The following is a 19,340-nucleotide window of genomic DNA, read 5'->3' on the forward strand; positions in this document are numbered from 1 at the left end:
CCGAAAACTTCCAACTGAGTCGCAAAGCCGCCAAACCGTAATCCGAGCCGAGAACTTCCAACTGAGTCACAAACTCCGAGCCGCAAGCTCGGAAACCCTAGCCGCAAACACAAATCCGCCGTCGGCCGTGAACAGTTTCCGGCCGTAAACTCCGGCCGTGAACTGTTTTCCGGCAGTAAGCTCCGGCCGAAAACCCTTTAAGATTACGTGAAAAACAGCGATTTTTCGACTTTGAAGCTCCAAAACTCGATCAAAAACCTTTTTTTTTATGAAAAACACGAAGAACAAACCCCCCTTATTTTTGCGAGATCTATCTAAAAACGCAAAAATATTTCGAAAATAAGATCAAATAATGCTCCAAATAGAGTTTACGGCCCAAGAACTCGGAGTTTACGGCCGTAAGCTTGGACCGTAAACACCAATTATTCAGATTTCAAACGAAACAATAAAACCTTTTGACTGATACAACTTGGCTCTGATACCAATTGTAAGTCCCTAATTTGCCCGTGTATCAGTCAGATCCGTTTGATGGTGCGGAATCCCAATCAAAGGGATGATGTAAGATCAAAAATAGAAGAGATGGAGAAGAAGAATTAATATGAATCTTGAATATATTGATAATATGAATTAAGTTCCTTACACAAGATTCACCCACACAATAGTTCTTCTGTCTCTCTGGCCGTAAACTCTCTAGGGTTCATCAATCTTTACTCCTCACCCTAACACCTCTATTTATACATGTTGGATATGGGCCGGAAACAAATGGGCCGTAAATGAGTTTACGGCCGTAAGGTGTTTACGGCCGTAAACTCAGCCGTAAACTAGACCATAAAGTTCCAAATATTACAAAAAAATATAATTGCCCAGAAAAGTAACGTATAAACCATATTTTGACCCAACATCCAAGCTGTTTAATTATATTTTATGATTTTTGAGCATTTATTCCAATAAAAATTGAAATAAATAGAAAACAGTTTCCAAAATTACCCAAACTTTTTATTTAACTGTTAATATACATAACTAGGCTGGGAAAAATATAAAAGATATTTTTCAGTGGGTATTTCTATTTTTTCTTGTTTTATTCCTTTAAATAATCATTAATTGAAGAAATAATATTAAACAGTTAAAATAAATTACCAAAAATTTTTGTAACATCATTTACAGTGTAAGTAGTCTGAGAAAAATACCAAAAGTGGTTTTCATATTGTATAATCCGGTTTTAGGTATTTATGTGTATTTAAGTGTATTTAAGTGTATTTAACTTTAGAAAATAGGAGAAAATAGTTTACAAATAGAGAAAAATCGTCAAACTTTTTATGTAACCTCCTACTGTAAAACATGTTGTTCTGGTAAATTTTCATGAATTTTGGATAATCAGAACTAGTTTTCCTATTTTTAGGCCATTATAATTACCAAAAATTAGGAAAAATAGTAAGGCATGATGAAAAAAAATTTGAAATTATTTTTCTGAGTCACCCACAACAGGTAAGGGCTGCGAAAATTGTTAGATACAATTTTCACACTCTCTAAAGTGGTTTTGTGATTTATTATAAACAAACAAAAAGAAAATCGGAAATCATACCAAACAGCGACAACAATCGATGAAATTTAGTGAGGCGTCATTATTCACCATAGGGGTCATCCATGAATTTATTCCGGATTTATAGACCTCTGGAAGTATTTTATGTGATTTATTCCGTTGGTTTCTTGCAATAATTTTAATAAATCAAAGAAATGATAAAAGCTCTTGAAATTTTCCAGATTATCACATGCATGTGAGGGCTTTCAAAAGTAAAAATGTTCAAAATTTATTCAGAAGGGAAAATAGGGGTATTGAACCCAAACAAGTCAAGAAATGTTGCACATTATAGTGCATGAGATGTAAATGTGGCTGAAGTTCATGAATTTGAGTAGCACATTCTGCGGGGTTTTAAGATACGAAATTTCAGCCATAATTCACCGGATATGTTAAGTTTCTAAATTATTTTTCCCCAGATTTATGGTTGGGTTTAAGGCCACTGATCACGCAAGGCAAAAATGGTGATCACAGAAAAAGAGCTGTTTGCGCAACCATTTTGTAAAAATTGCCAAAAATCCGATGTTTAATATTTTACAGTGAGACCAGTTGGGTTTGAAAGTTAACTCGTGGGACTATCCAATACAAATAGAATATCAGGATTTGGTTAAGTAATGACCGAGTTATGTTCGTTCAAAGCTGAACAAAGTAGTCTGGCAGATTGCATGTCTTCCCTGTTTGCTTTGAGTGCATTCTTAGGGTATTTTGACAAAAATCACATGCATGCTTCTGTTAAGGTCCGATTTCTAGCACATGCATGGAGTGAATGAGCATCCAAGATGTACTAGAAATGGTTTAAATGCTTTTGGTCATGCAAGAACACAAAAGAAATGGAGAAGAAGATGTAAAATTTGGTTTTGAAGTCACATGAACACATGTGCATCTTTTTCACTCCTTGCATGGGTTTGATCCCGGATTTTCACCATCTCAAACACATGCATTGTGTTATGGTGAGAATCTACAAACCACAAGGGAAAAAGTAATGATTTCTAGCCATGGAAGGGCATAGAATCCGAAGAGTAGAGAAGAACCATGAAGAAGAGGAAGTAAAATCATGAAACTATGAGGGAGGATTGTGTTGTTTACCTTGGTTTTGATCTTGAGAGAAGCAAGAACACTTCAAGGCCTTCTCTATTTCGAAATTATGGCAGAGAATGGAGGATTTCCGTGAGTTAGAGAGAGAGAGAGGAAGAGAGTTTGAGTGTTAGAAGGGTGGAGTGTGAGAGAGAGTGAAGAGAGAAGTGGAAGAGTGAGGGTTTGAGTTTAATGATTGAATTTTTGGGAAGATGAAAGCATGGGGGAGAGAGGGTGCCGGATTTTTGAGGGTATTAAAGTGCCCTCTCTCTCCTAATTCAAATTAAATAATTTCCCTCTTCAATTTTTATAAAACCATACTTTTTATAAAAATGATTCTTTATGTAATTCTCTAGCTATTTATTTAAAAATCTTGTTTTTATCTAATAAATTATGATTAATGTATGATAATTTAAATTTCTATTTCATTGGTGATAATCCATAATTTGATTAATAAAAATTTGATATTAGGAAGTTTATAGCCAAATTTTATAAAGTTTTTAAGCTTTAAGATTTATAAATTTGGATTTTTGGCTCTTTAGGGTTTTTTGGAATATTGTTTGATATTCACCATCATATTGAAATATAATTAGAATATTTTAATTTATTTTTAGTGTTTTACACCCTTTTTCAATTGTAACAAAGTTTGAAGTTTCATTCTAATTATAGTATTGGCATTTCCTATTGTAGTTAAGCAACTTACTAGAATCGTAATTGTCAAGTATATTAGTCCTAGATCTTAGTTGGATCCTAGTTTATGCAAGATTTTGACCTAATCTACACTACTAGGCCATGGCATGTTCTGCATGAATGGTTTTTATAAAGATGCATGAGTCCGAGAATCACCTGAATTCACAGTTGTCACAGTATCCCCCACTTAAAAATAATTCCGTCCCGAAATTCATTCTATGTCATCGCTTGTCATCGTGCGGGAAAAGTTGTGGATACTTTTCCTTCACGAAGTCCTCGTGCTCCCAGGTGTACTCCGGCCCGCGTTTTGAGTTCCATCGAACCTTCACAATCGGGATCTTACTCCGCTTAAGTTGTTTTACCTCCCTGTTAAGGATTTCTATTGGTTCCTCAACGAAGTTTAGCTTATCATTGATCTTAATTTCCTCCAGGGGTACTATCAATGCTTCATCGGCTAGACACTTCTTAAGATTGGAGACGTGAAATGTGTCATGAATGGCGCTTAACTCTTGGGGCAACTGGAGTTTATAAGCTACCGAACCAATCCTTTCAATGATTTCAAAGGGTCCAACATATCTCGGGCTTAGTTTTCCTTTCTTACCAAAACATACAAGCCCTTTCCAAGGCGACACTTTTAAAAGTACCTTGTCTCCTACTTGGAATTCTAATGGTTTTCGCCGATTATCCGCATAACTTTTCTGACGATCTTTGGCAGCTTTAAGCCTATCCTTGATGATAGCAATCTTGTCAGATGTTTCCTGGATAAGTTCGAGTCTAGTCAACTGTCTGTCTCCAATTTCTGTCCAGCATAAGGGTGAACGACACTTGTGTCCATACAATGCTTCATATGGAGCACATTGGATACTCGTGTGGTAACTGTTATTGTAGGAAAACTCAATTAGAGGCAAATGAGTATCCCAATTTCCTTTGAACTCGATGACACATGCTCGTAGCATATCTTCCAATGTTTATATTGTTCTCTCCGTCTGCCCATCTGTCTTAGGGTGGTAAGTTGTGCTCAAATCTATCTTGGTTCCTAGTGCCTTCTGTAACATCCACCAAAATCGCGATGTAAAACGACTATCTCTATCCGAAATGATAGATAGGGGTACACCATGTAGAGAAACAATTTTGTCGATGTAGATTTGGGCTAATTTTTCCATCTTGAAATCTTCCCGAATGGGGAGAAAATGAGCAGATTTTGTCAGTCGATCCACTATGACCCAAATTGAGTCGTGACCTTTAGCAGTTCTAGGAAGTTTGGTAACAAAATCCATAGATATTTGCTCCCATTTCCATTAGGGAACTTCAGGCTGTTGCAACAAGCCGGATGGTTTTTGATGTTCAACTTTGACTATTGAACATGTCAAACATTTCCCAACATACAAGGCAATATCCTTTTTCATTCCAGGCCACCAATAGTACTCTTTAAGATCCTTGTACATCTTATCCGCTCCAGGGTGGATTGAGTATTTAGATCGATGAGACTCCTCTAGTACCATGTCTCTCAGATTGTTAACCCTTGGAATCCAGACCCTATCCTTAAAATAACGAACTCCATCAGGTTTGGTTTCAAATCTCTCTTCCAAACCGTGTAAGGTCTCGCCTGGAAGATTTTCCTTGAATAACGCTTTCTCCCGGGCATCAATGATTTGAGATTTCAAGCTTGTCTGAATTACCATTCCCAAAGCTCTCACACGTGAAGGTTTCACTCTTTCTTTCCTACTAAGAGCGTCGGCTACTACGTTAGCCTTCCCTTGGTGATATCGTATCTCACAATCATAATCACTAAACAACTCTACCCATCTCCTTTGCCGCATGTTTAACATTTTCTGATCTAGGATATGCTGAAGGATTTTGTGATCGGTATAAATGGTGCACTTGGTCCCGTACAAATAATGCCTCCATATCTTAAGAGCGAAAACTATTGATCCTAGTTCTAGATCATGGGTGGTATAATTCTTCTCATGCGGTTTGAGTTGTATGGAAGCATACGCAATGACCTTATCTTTTTGCATTAACACACATCCTAATCCTTGATGAGACGCATCACAATACACCACAAAGTTCTCTGATCCTTCTGGTAAAGCCAGAATTGGTGAATTGCACAGATTGTTTTTCAGGATTTGAAACGCCTCTTCGTGTTTCTCTTCCCAGAGAAATTTTCTATCCTTTTGGGTCAAAGATGTTAATGGTTGAGCAATCCTAGAGAAATTCTCAATGAAGCGTCTGTAGTACCCAGCTAATCCTAGGAACTGTCGTATTTCTGTCGGGGTTTTGGGGGCCTCCCATTTCTTGATTGCCTCGATCTTAGCTGGGTCTACATTAATTCCTCTTTCGCCGATCACATGACCAAGAAAATGTACTTCCCGAATCCAAAATTCACACTTAGTGAACTTGGCATACAATTTATGTTCCTTCAACAGCTCCAACACTAGCTTCAGATGTCTATTGTGATCTTCTTTGGTTTGCGAGTAACCAAGTATGTCATCGATAAATACAATTACAAACTTGTCTAGGTATGGTCTACGGACCCTATTCATCAAATCCATGAAAATAGTGGGTGTGTTCATTAGTCCAAAAGGCATGACTAAGAACTCATAATGTCCATAACGGGTTCTAAATTTTGTTTTGTGAATGTCCCCTTCGTGAATTCTTAGTTGATGATACCCTGACCGAAGGCCGATCTTTGAGAAGTAGGAAGCGCCCTGCAACTGATCGAACAAGTCATCTATTCGAGGGAGGGGATATCGATTCTTGATTGTCAACTTGTTCAGTTCTCTGTAATCAATGCACATTCGGAACGAACCATCTTTCTTTTTGACGAATAACACTGGGGCTCCCCAAGGTGAAGAACTTGGTCGAATAAACCCTTTGTCTAGAAGTTCTTGAAGTTGTCCGGATAGTTCTTGCATCTCGGATGGTGCAAGGCGATATGGTGCTTTTGCTACCGGTGCCGCTCCGGGAATTAAGTCTATCCGAAATTCGACCTGTCTATGAGGGGGTAGACCGAGCAATTCCTCCTAAAACACCTCGGGATAGTTTTGAACCACTGGAATCTCCTTGAGTTGCTTAGCTTCATGTTCTCTTTCTAGCACGTGGGCCATGAATGCAATACAATTCTTCTTCAGGTACTTGTGAATCTTCATGCTTGATACTATGTTTAAACTTCTTCCTGGCTTCTCACCATGTATGATAAGGGTTTCTCCATTAGGGAGAGGCACTCTAATGACTTTCTCGTAACAACCAATGTCCGCTTTATTTTTGGATAACCAATCCATTCCTACTATCACATCAAAACTACCTAGCTCTATAGGAATTAGGTCAATGCTAAAGAGTTTATCAGCTAAATTTAGAGTACAACCAGGAATTATATCATTAGCCCTAATTTCATACCCATCAGCAAGTTCAATAGCATAATCAATCCTTATCTTTCTGGATTTCAGGACAATTAACATTCTAAATGCTAAAGAGACAAAACTCCTATCTGCTCCCGCATCAAATATTACTGATGCAAAATGGTTGTTCAGGAGAAACGTACCTGTTATCACTTCGGGGTTCTGACGAGCTTCTTCTGCACCAATCACAAAGGCTACACCTCTTGGCCGTCCAACTTGATTTCCTTGGAAGTTTTGCCTGGCTTGGCCTTGTCCATTGTTACCAGGCCCTTTGTTCAGTTTAGGACATGCTCTACGGAGATGATCAGTACTCCCGCACTCGTAACATGCCCTTTTTCCCTCCTTATTCAGCTTACAATACTTCAATTAATGGTTTGTTTGTTTATAGTTTTGGCACATAGGGCAAGCTCCCTTGTGATGGAAGTTACACTTATTGCACTTCAGAAGCGGTCCTGAATACTTCTTTCTCTCATGCACTTCCATGACTTCCTGTTCTTGAGTTTTCACTGGTTCTTGCTCCTGGGCTCTTACCATAAAGTTTCTTGAGACTTTCTGCTTCCTCCCTGACTTGCCTCCATACTTCTTCTCTCTCTGATTTGTTGGCTTCCTCTTGCTACTAGAGTTTTCCTTTGTCGATGCTCCCATCCTTATCACATCATTGGTTAGTCGATTTGCTAGACTTACTGCACTCTGAATAGTAGTTGGGTTTGCTGAGGTAACCATTCCCCGTATCTCTAGCGCCAGACCCCAGATGTAACGATCTATCCGTTTCTCCTCAGGAGTAACCATGTGAGGTACCAGTTTTGCTAGTTCATGAAATCGGACGGTGTAATTATCTATTTGTGTTCCAACCATAGAATAGTTCCAGAATTTAGATTCAAGCTTCTGAAGTTCATCCTTGGGACAATACTCTTCTATCAGTAGCTTCTTTAGGTCTTCCCAAGTTAGCTGGTATGCCGCTGTATGGCCTCGGGTTTGCACTAGGGTATTCCACCAGGTCAATGCCCTATCTTGGAGTAGGCAAGTTGCATGCTCAACTTTGTTGTGCTCGAGGTATTTGCTAATGTGAAGGACCGACTCCATGCTGTCAATCCATTTCAGCAACCCGACCGTACCTTCCTTTCCATGGAACTCCTTAGGTTTACAGGCCATAAAGGACTTGTAGTTGCATTCTCTTTCATTGTTTCCCCGGTTTCCTCCACTACTTCCTTGGTTAGCATTAAGTCCCGCAGTTACTTGAGTAACAATTTTTAGGATTGCTTCCAAGAGCTGTTGTGCTACAACTTGAGCAACATCGGGTGTTTCGTTCTGTGGGAGCCCGCGATTAGGCCTTCCTGACATGGTTCTAAGACACAAGAGTAGAAATACGTATAAATACATAAAATAATGTATAATATTTAGTTCACTATTATTTTGAAAACCGTAAGTGTTGTCAAATTATTGGTTTGCATTAATACTAGGCATATAGATTTTAGAAAGGAAAGAAAAGAAAAATCTTTTTATTCGACCATTGACTAAGAAAATTCTAGGCTTTGCCCTCATAGTAAAAGTTTTTCAAACATAAAATAAACTTCTTCATTACCATTTGAAATAGTATTAAAACCAAAACAATACATCAATCCCAAAATAAAGTTTTAAATGTTTTTCCCAAAAGACACCCACCATGGCTTTTCATTTCATGACAAAATAAAATAAAATACTGAAATCAGAACCAAATGCCAATCGCTATCCCAACAAGAAACATCAACACCAAAATCAGTAATAGCCCTCCAAGCACATAATATGCGGTCATCGAACGACCTGCCACTCGTCTAGCAGCACTAGCAGTGTCAGCAGCCTCCATCGAATGCTGAAACAGGATTTCCATCCTTGTCAACACTTCATCCAAAACTTCCTGATGCCCAGCTATCACAGCGAGACTGTGACGTAGGCCCGCTGCCATCGACTGCAATCTCCGGTACTCCTCCGGGGTCATACCTGGCTGCCTAACAGGTATCCCTATGACTCGCTGTGGTGGGGGTGCTCTCGATCCTGCAACGCTGGGTCCTACCCCGCTAGGTCCTGCCGTGCCAAGTGCTACTGAGCTGGTGGCTACCCTTCCTGGAATGGGAACACTCTTCCTCGTCGTCCTCCAAATACGAAGCCCATAAAGTGGTGGCGGTGGCAACACCGATGAAGGCGATGCCTCGCGTCGTTGACTCGGGGCGTTGTCATTGCTGATCTCCACCGAGTTCCCTGTATCTTCCGTGTCCTCCGATGGGTCTTCTTCTACCGAGGCGGGGGGATTATGTCGAGGGATAACAGTGACGTAGTCGGACTCATCGGCTGAGGCGGTAGCGCGGGAAGATGACGATGTTGACATAGTGGACTGAGACATAGTTTCAATGAGATATGAAATAAATGAAAATGTATGCCTATAATATGCAATGCTTACACACACCAAAATTAACCGTTTTGAATTTTTGAAATAAAGTTTTCTCAAATATTTTTGTTGAACATATTCCCATTATAATTAGCTCCGACTTTGTATAAATCTTTCCTTCATTAAACATAGGTGATCAGGCTATGTTTAATCGAGGTCTAATGATACAACTCCCGACCTAATTATACTAGTAATATGTTTGATGTAAAAAGAATTTCTTTGTAAGTTTTAGTTATAGGTTGTGTTTTCTTAAGGAAAAACCGATGTTCTCTATAATTTTAGCTCTGATACCACTTCTGTCACACCCCGCTAAAGCGGAAACGCAAGATATGACAGCGATAACGGTTTCATTGCAAAAGATAAAGATACATCACCATAGAAGTATTTAAAAGTTTACAACCCATAGCTTAAAAAGAAACAAAGTACAAGTTTTTCCAAAACAACATTGTTCAAAATATAACTTCATAATGGCTTCAACACGATACAGCATGCTCTATGATGATGAATCTTTATATCCACTTACTAATTATTTCCTGAAAAAGCATGTAAAACGAGCGTCAACTATGAAAATAGTTGGTGAGTTCACAAGTTTATAAAATCAAGCTTGAAATAAGGCTTTTCGTAAATACAAGTACACTTCTTTAATGATAAACAAAGTTGATTGCTATTAATGAATACAAGTTTATTGCTATAACGAGAAACGAGTTTGTATGTATATGAGCAAACAATGAGTCTCAACCAAACCTATGACTGAAGCCCTATCGAGATCTATGCTTATTGTTCCATAGATGAATATGGTATCATGCACTCCAGCAATAGGGCGAGTGAGGAGTTGTCAATTCCTAATAACGTTATCCATAATGACCATTGGCTCAAAGAGTTAATGGTTAGAGATAAGGGAAGGGCCTTAGTACGATAAGTTCTCATGTTCCGTGTTGCATAGACATACATAAAGAAACATAGCAATACAATAGCAATCATGTTTGATAATAATCAATTTAAATACGACATGCAAACAATAGTTTTTCTGGACATGCTTTTCCACCCTAAAACATAAAAACTGAAAATAGGGGAGTGCGTGAATACTCACTATGTGCAAAATATAGCAGTCAAGTTTATACGAGTCAATTAAATACAACGAACATAAATAGTTTAGGACATGCTTTTCCACCCCAAAACATTTAAAAACCGAAAATAGGGGAATGGTGAATACTCACAATGTTTTGTGTAGGTACAAGTAGTGCCTCAGGATGCACCAACGTCTTACTACCGGGATCCTACAACATCAAACACACACTAGTGAGTTTCCATGTCGAAATCTAATGCTAATATACTAAACTCTACATATAGTGAAATGCCAATTTATGTTTTAATATTGGATTTAATATTAATTGGTTACACTTTTTCTGAAATAATGAAATTCTACAAGTCGTGCGATTAATTACAACTTTGGAATATTAGTTTTCCAGATTTAGTAATATAAATTAAAGGTGTTTCTACACATTTAAAGGTGTTTTATATTCCTAAAAATGTAAAATATTATCAAACAGTTTCCAAAAATTGTCAAACCTTGCATTTTCATTGTAAATACAATAGAGGTTTTCCAGAAAATTTTCCTTGAATTCTTGATATGGTTAACTATTTTTCAAATTTTTAAGTCTTTATAACAACATAAATTCACGAAAAATAGCATTCAAAGGATAAAAATTCTCAAACTTTTTATTTAACTGTTATTACACAATACCAAGCTGGAAAAAATATATAAATGGATTTCCAAGCTGTTTAATTATATTTTATGATTTTTTAGCATTTATTCCAATAAAAATTGAAATAAATAGAAAACAGTTTCCAAAATTACCCAACTTTTTTATTTAACTGTTATTATACATAGCGAGGCTGGGAAAAATATAAAAGATATTTTTCAGTGGGTATTTCTATTCTTCCTTGTTTTATTCCTTTAAATAATCATTAATTGAGGAAATAATATTAAACAGTTAAAATAAATTACCAAAAATTTTTTTAACATCATTTACAGTGTAAGTAGTCTGGGAAAAATACCAAAAGTGTTTTTCATATTGTATAATCCGGTTTTGGGTGTTTATGTGTATTTAAGTGTATTTAAGTGTATTTAACTTTAGAAAATAGGAGAAAATAGTTTACAGTAGAGAAAAATCGTCAAACTTTTTATGTAACCTCCTACTGTACAACATGTTGTTCTGGTAAATTTTCATGAATTTTAGATAATCAGAACTAGTTTTCCTATTTTTAGGCCATTATAATTACCAAAAATTGGGAAAAATAGTAAGGCATGATGAAAAAAATTTTGAAATTATTTTTCTGAGCACCCACAACAGGTAAGGGCTGAGAAAATTGTTAGATACAATTTTCACACTCTCTAAAGTGGTTTTGTGATTTATTATACCCAAACAAAAAGAAAATCGGAAATCATACCAAACAGCGACAACAATCGATGAAATTTAGTGAGGGGTCACTATTCACCATAGGGCTCATCCATGAATTTATTACCGATTTATAGACCTATGGAAGTATTTTATGTGATTTATGCCCTTGGTTTCTTGCAATAATTTTAATAAATCAAAGAAATGATAAAAGCTCTTGAATTTTTCCAAATTATCACATGCATGTGAGGGCTTTCAAAAGGATAAATGTTCAAAATTTATACAGAAAGGAAAATAGGGGTATTGAACCCAAACAAGTCAAGAAATGTTGCACATTATAGTGCATGAGATGTAAATGTGGCTGAAGTTCATGAATTTGAGTAGCACATTCTGTGGGGTTTTAAGACACGAAATTTCAGCCATAATTTACTGGATATGTTAAGTTTCTAAATTATTTTTCCCCAGATTTATGGTTTGGTTTAAGGCCACTGATCACGCAAGGCAAAAATGGTGATCATAGAAAAAGAGCTGTTTGCGCAACCATTTTGTAAAAATTGCCAAAAATCCGATATTTAATATTTTACAGTGAGACCAGTTGGGTTTGAAAGTTAACTCGTGGGACTATCCAATACAAAAAGAATATCAGGATTTGGTTAAGTAATGACCGAGTTATGTTCGTTCAAATCTGAACAAAGTAGTCTGACAGATTGTATGTCTTCCCTGTTTGCTTTGAGTGCATTCTTAGGGTATTTTGACAAAAATCACATGCATGCTTCTGTTAAGGTCCGATTTCTAGCACATGCATGGAGTGAATGAGCATCCAATATGTACTAGAAATGGTTTAAATGCTTTTGGTCATGCAAGAACACAAAAGAAATGGAGAAGAAGATGTAAAATTCGGTTTTGAAGTCACATGAACACATGTGCATCTTTTTCACTCCTTGCATGGGTTTGATCCCGGATTTTCACCATCTCAAACACATGCATTGTGTTATGGTGAGAATCTACAAACCACAAGGGAAAAAGTAATGATTTCTAGCCATGGAAGGGCATAGAATCCGAAGAGTAGAGAAGAACCATGAAGAAGAGGAAGTAAAATCATGAAACTATGAGGGAGGATTGTGTTGTTTACCTTGGTTTTGATCTTGAGAGAAGCAAGAACACTTCAAGGCCTTCTCTATTTCGAAATTATGGCAGAGAATGGAGGATTTTCATGAGTTAGAGAGAGAGAGAGAGAGAGAGAGAGAGAGAGAGAGAGAGGAAGAGAGTTTGAGTGTTAGAAGGGTGGAGTGTGAGAGAGAGTGAATAGAGAAGTGGAAGAGTGAGGGTTTGAGTTTAATGATTGAATTTTTGGGAAGATGAAAGCATGGGGGAGAGTGGGTGCCGGATTTTTGAGGGTATTAAAGTGCCCTCTCTCTCCTAATTCAAATTAAATAATTTCCCTCTTCAATTTTTATAAAACCATACTTTTTATAAAAATGATTCTTTATGTAATTCTCTAGCTATTTATTTAAAAATCTTGTTTTTATCTAATAAATTATGATTAATGTATGATAATTTAAATTTCTATTTCATTGGTTATAATCCATAATTTGATTAATAAAAATTTGATATTAGGAAGTTTATAGCCAAATTTTATAAAGTTTTTAAGCTTTAAGATTTATAAATTTGGATTTTTGGCTCTTTAGGGTTTTTTGGAATATTGTTTGATATTCACCATCATATTAAAATATAATTAGAATATTTTAATTTATTTTTAGGGTTTTACACCCTTTTTCAATTGTAACAAAGTTTGAAGTTTCATTGTAATTATAGTATTGGCATTTCCTATTGTAGTTAAGCAACTTACTAGAATCGTAAGTGTCAAGTATATTAGTCCTAGATCTTAGTTGGATCCTAGTTTATGCAAGATTTTGACATAATCTACACTACTAGGCCATGGCATGTTGTGCCTGAATGGTTTTTATAAAGATGCATGAGTCCAAGAATGACCTGAATTAACAGTTGTCACAGTATCGAGTATATTCCCACTGAGCTCCAACTCCAACCCATATATAAGGGGGAATGGACTTCATTCCACCCCTTTTCACTCTCTCTCTATACTCTCTCTCATACAAAGCTCGATTTCGCCTCAAATCCGCAACCAAACGCCTCCAAATCGTGAGTCTCCTTACCCTAACTTATCCTAAACATTATTGGCTGTGACTTTACCCCAAAATTCGACCATATAAGCTGTCAAAGAGGAGTTTACGGCCCAAGAACACTCTAGGGCCGTAAACCCCTTAAATGAGGCCAAAATGACCCAAATTTGTCCCTTTGAGCCTAGGAACCAATTAAGGATTTAGCCTAGGAGTGTTTGAAGCACAAAACAACAATTTTTGGGACTTAAAAGAGGGTTTACGGCCCAAGCACATGCTTAGGCCGTAAACAGCCTCTAAACTTGTTAAAACAAGTTCCAAACACTCCCAAACCACCCATAGGCTTAAGACATAAATTAAGGACTTTCTATTTCGGGTGTAGATCATTTAAACACATAGATTTGAGGGGTGAAATGGAGTTTACGTCCCAAGCACATGCTTAGGCCGTAAACACCTCCAAACCATGTCAAATGATAGTTTTAATCCCCCCCCAAATGGTTTTATACTTCATTATAAATTACTAGGAGTGTAATAAGGGCTTAAAACTTAAATAAAATCAAGGTATATGCGTTCACGGCCGTGAACTCCCAAAGGGGTGGTTCATGGGCCGTAAACTCCCATTTGGTCCCTTTAAAAGCCTTAAAACCATTCATACCATTTAGATTTGGACCTAGAAAAATTCCACGATCAAGATAGAACCTTTAAACACCCTAGAACACCCTCACCATGAGTTTACGGTCGTAAACTCATGGGGAGTTGTCCTAGGGCCGTAAACACCATATGGAGAGTTTACTCTTGGAGAGTAAACTCCATTCCTAAGCCATTCACACCCTTAAATGTTACCCGGGACACCCCAAACACTTAACCAAAGTGTTTTCCGTTCCTTAGAGTGCTTATACTTGTTTAATTGGTATTATATATACTAATTGTATGAAAACATATGTTACCATATGTTAATAGGTCACTAAGTGTGTCCAAGTCTTTACTTGACATCGAGCACCCAACCGGAACCTTCGTCGGATCCACTTACACCAGGTGAATTCATACCCCTGAATGAACCTTTCAAATGTTTGTACATGTTTTATAGGGGGGATACAAGTTAAACATGCCAGTTATCATATCAATCACATGTGATTGATAACCCGCATGCACAAAGATTTACCACACTGTAAACTATTTTACTGAGTAGGATACTATAAATTGTTTTCTAAAATGTTTTCACCTGTTCAAAACTCTTACTTATACTATTTTATCAAGGTTCATTTTAAACTGGTTTATGAAAGTTTTCCCAAGAAATTCTAAAGGTTTTCAAACTTATTTTACCAAAGATCACCAAGTTGTGATTTTCTCAAGTATAAAGGTTTTCTTCCATGTTTTGATACTCCCTCTTAGTTTATGCTCCTACTTGATAACGCTTTCACTTCGCGATGCGTTTATACTTGTTATTGCCTCTATTTCGCTTATACTTGTAGTCGCTTATGCCTATTAGACGCTCTTACTTCACTTGTTGTCGCTTCTACTTCGTGATACACTTATATTTGGTAACGCTTATACTTCACGATTCGGTTATTCCACACTGTACGCTTATACTTCACGATTCGGTTATTCCACAATGTATGCTTATACTTCACGATTCGGTTATTCCACACTGTAAGCTTATACTCCACGATTTGGTTATTCCACATGATTCGCTTATACATCACGATTTGGTTATACTTCACGATATGTCTCCACTTGTTACACACTCAAGCGTAGTTGGATGTATGCCTAAGCTTGTATAGATGCATATAAATAATGATTGAAGGACTTAGGAAGGTTTGTTTACCCTATTTCCTTTTCTTCGTTGAGATGTGGTCTGGTGGGATCGGATGTCCGTCCGAAGGCCATTTGATTCATTAGTTATATATTATGTATACGAGCATAGACATATAGGTTCACTCTAGTCAGTTCAGTTATGAGTCTCTACCTCTAATTCAACACTTATATTGGAAACACACTACCCACTATTTGGGATGCATCTTCTGGACACGGCCTTCTCCGTCGTCTAGTTGGTAACCAGAGTCTCCTGTAGGGAGAGCGGACATTGTGTGTATAGATCTATACGGGATTGACACCCCCGCACCCTGACTGCTAGCTACAGTCCATGGCCTACCAAGCCAAGGGGTGACAAATGTCACAATTTATAGACGCTTGTAGGGCGTCAGGTACTCTAGTGTCAGTTAGTATGGTTACGAGTATCCCATGTTACCTTATAATTCATGGCCTTAAGGTAGCGGTATTTCACCAGCAATTTACACTGTATGCTGGGAACCCACTCTCAGAGTCACACTGTTTTTAGACCTTGCTAGCTGTATCTTTCACTTAATACTGTCTGGGGTCTGTATTCATTGTTTTTAGACCTTGCTAGCTGTATCTTTCATTTGATACTGTCTGGGGTCTGTATTCACTGTTTTTAGACCTTACTAGCCGTACCTTTCATTTGGTACCATCTGGGGTCTGTGTCTCCCTTTGTTAGACTGAGCCATGCGTGTCGTTTGTTCGATACTCTCCTGGAGTCTATGATTCCTTCTGCCTTAGTCAGCAATCCTCACTGTTGAGGCATATGTTATTTTCCCTGATTCCTCTTGCTTTCTTTAATAATCAAATTTTGTATTTTGATAATGATAGCGATTAAGGGAAAAACTACTTTTTACCACATAACTCCATCCAGTCTTGGTAGAAGACTGTCTTTATTAATATAGGATTTTCTGGAAAAGACACTAATGTAATGGATACACTAAAACTACCACTTTTATTAAGTTATTCGGATAAAATAACACTAAATACTTATGAACTCACCAGCATTTGTAAAAATGTTGATATTCGTTTTTCAAATAACTTGTATTCTCAGGTCAGCATTAGACAGGTACATTCCCGGAGCTTCTGACGAAGACAGTTTAGTACCAAGCTACACCTATACTATTTACTTGTATTACTTTGGTGTATTGTAATGTAAACCATGTAGAACTATTACTATTAATGCAATGTTTTGTTGTACTTTGATTACTATAATGCATGTGTTGTGATACTTGACATGACGTCATCCACCCCAGAATGTTTCCGTCGTTCCGGTTTTGGGGTGTGACAGTCTCTCTCCCTCGTTACCATCTGTCTCACTAACTCCTCCTTCTCGGACCGACCCTTGCATTCTCGGCCTATAAAAGGGAGGCCTGCGAGCCTTCCTGGGTAGTTTTGAGATTTTGACATTTTTCCACCCTAAATTCATATTTTAGCTATTTTGACTTCCCCCGAAGCCTCGGTATCAATTTTAGCACCCGAAACACGTCCCGAAGTTCCCGAGAAACCCGAAAAATTTATCTTTGCGGTTTTGAAGCCCTACCTTCGTAGAGCCCGGTTTTCAATTAAGCTCCCGGTTTTCAACATAGAAAGTCATATTTAAAGCCGAAGTACTACCCAAATTACTATTTTTACCCCCGGTTAATCAAGGTGAGTTCAATATATAGGAACAAGTGTATGTTATGTGTTATATGTGCTATGTGCTTTTCAGTGTTATTATTCCGAGTTATTTTTCCCGTGTTATTTTATTCGCTATTTTTATAGCAAAAGTAATACCTTTGACCATGTGATCAGTGAAAGGACTTAGATTCACATTGGTACTAGTACGTAGCCTCTGGCCATGTAGAGCATGTCTCTTTAAGAGAATGACTAATATTCTATGGAATTGGCAAATGGTTAGACAGGACTATAAGCCTGAAATCTAACAATATGTTAATTAGAAATTGTATGTCTTCTATGCCATTTGGGCCAAAGCTTTATTGATGTATATCAAGTATGCAAATTGTTATGTCTCATTGATTATATATCTTTTAATCAAGTCATTGATTGATATGGAAAGCTTAACACATGATTCTCATATGTCTTTTTTGTTCCTTGTTTCTCTTTGATTCTGCCATATTGAAGTATATATATGGCATAACGTTATCTTGTATCTATTATTGAACTCACTAAGCGTCACCGCTTACCCTATCAATGTTTAACAATTGCAGGAGATAAGTAATCAGTATGATCGTATATTGTTCGAAGATTTAGAATAGTTTGTATTAATACTTTTGTACTTCAGCTTATGTTTGTATAAATTAAAATATCCTGGGTAGTTATGTAATATATAACACTTTGTAATAGTCGGTTTGTATCTAGTAGTTTGTAACCTCTTTATCAATATAAAATATTGCTTTCATGAATATGCAAGTAGCATGTTTTGGAGTAATAATAGTGTGAAGTATGAAAGTTTGGGTCTTTCAGAATACGAAAGTTGGGGTCTTTCAATCATTGTATCAGAGCAATAGTTTAAGCGAACTAAATGCCACAGATTGGTATTTAGACTTAAACTATTGGAAGTTCAATATATGAACTGAATCATTATAAGTATATGGATACAAACCATAGGAAAGACTTAAGTAAAGTATTAGGTGATAATTAATCCTAATATTCTAAAATACTATATTACTCCTAAATTTCAGAATGATGGCTGAACAAGTAAGTAGCCATACCCCTGAGGTTGGTGGAGGTCCTCAACCCGAGGAAGTGAATACTCCAGTATCTCCTCATGAGGAGCGAATCATGGATAAAATAATTGGCGTTATCCGACATACTCTCGAAGAACACTAAAAGAATGTTGATAAAGGAAAAGAGAAAGCCACGGGAGAATCTTCAAAAAGAGAAGTAAAGCGTCCCTCGTTCCTAGATTTCAAGAGTGTAAGTCCCCAAAATGCTTGTGTATCAATCAGATCTGTTTGATGGTGCGGAATCCCAATCAATGATGTCAGATAAAATAGAGGAGACGAAGAAGAAGAATATGATGAATCTATGTATGAATTGATTAGAATGAAGATCCGGATACAAAAGATTCACACACAAAAAACTTCTCTCTAGTTTCTCTCTTGGCCGTATACTCCTTGTGTTTCATCAATCTTTTCCTCACACCCCTCACCCCTATATATATATATATATATATATATATATATATATATATATATACACATGAGAATATGGACCGTAAACAGGGTTTGCGGCCATAAACCTGTTTACGGCCGTCAACACCCCCTTGGCCATAAACCTGACCGTAAACACATAAGATATTACATAAAAATACAATTTCCTAGAAAAGAAAAGTATAAACCATAATATTGACCCAATAATCTCCCCCTTGGTTTATAGCTTTCTTTTCTTAATTGACCCAACAAGCTCCCCCTTAAAAGTAGCTGGCTTTTCTTGTTAATCTTCATTGGGAGATTGGCTTCAGCTTTAACCTTCGATTTCTTCACAGCATCAGGATGAACATATGAATCTTCAATGAATGACTTCATCTTGAGCAATTGAGCTTTTCTTCAGAATTTGGCATTGAACGCACATTGGGTGAGGAGGCTTGACGTACTGATTCTTCAAAGATAGCGCTTTCAGCTTGAGAATATTTAGAGAGAACATCAGAGAGAATAAATCTTCTGGATCACTTCAGCAGGTACAACGATAGCAGCAGACTGATTGAGAAGGCTTCAATGCAATCCGTCACATAATCTTCAATTTCTGCTTCACCTTGCTTATGGGGTTGCAGGATTGAATGTTGAAAGAATGATTTCATTTCTT

Source organism: Lactuca serriola, chromosome 2 (assembly GCF_051521515.1).
Source record: "Lactuca serriola cultivar US96UC23 chromosome 2, Lser_US96UC23_V15, whole genome shotgun sequence".
In the NCBI taxonomy this organism is placed as follows: Eukaryota; Viridiplantae; Streptophyta; class Magnoliopsida; order Asterales; family Asteraceae; genus Lactuca; species Lactuca serriola.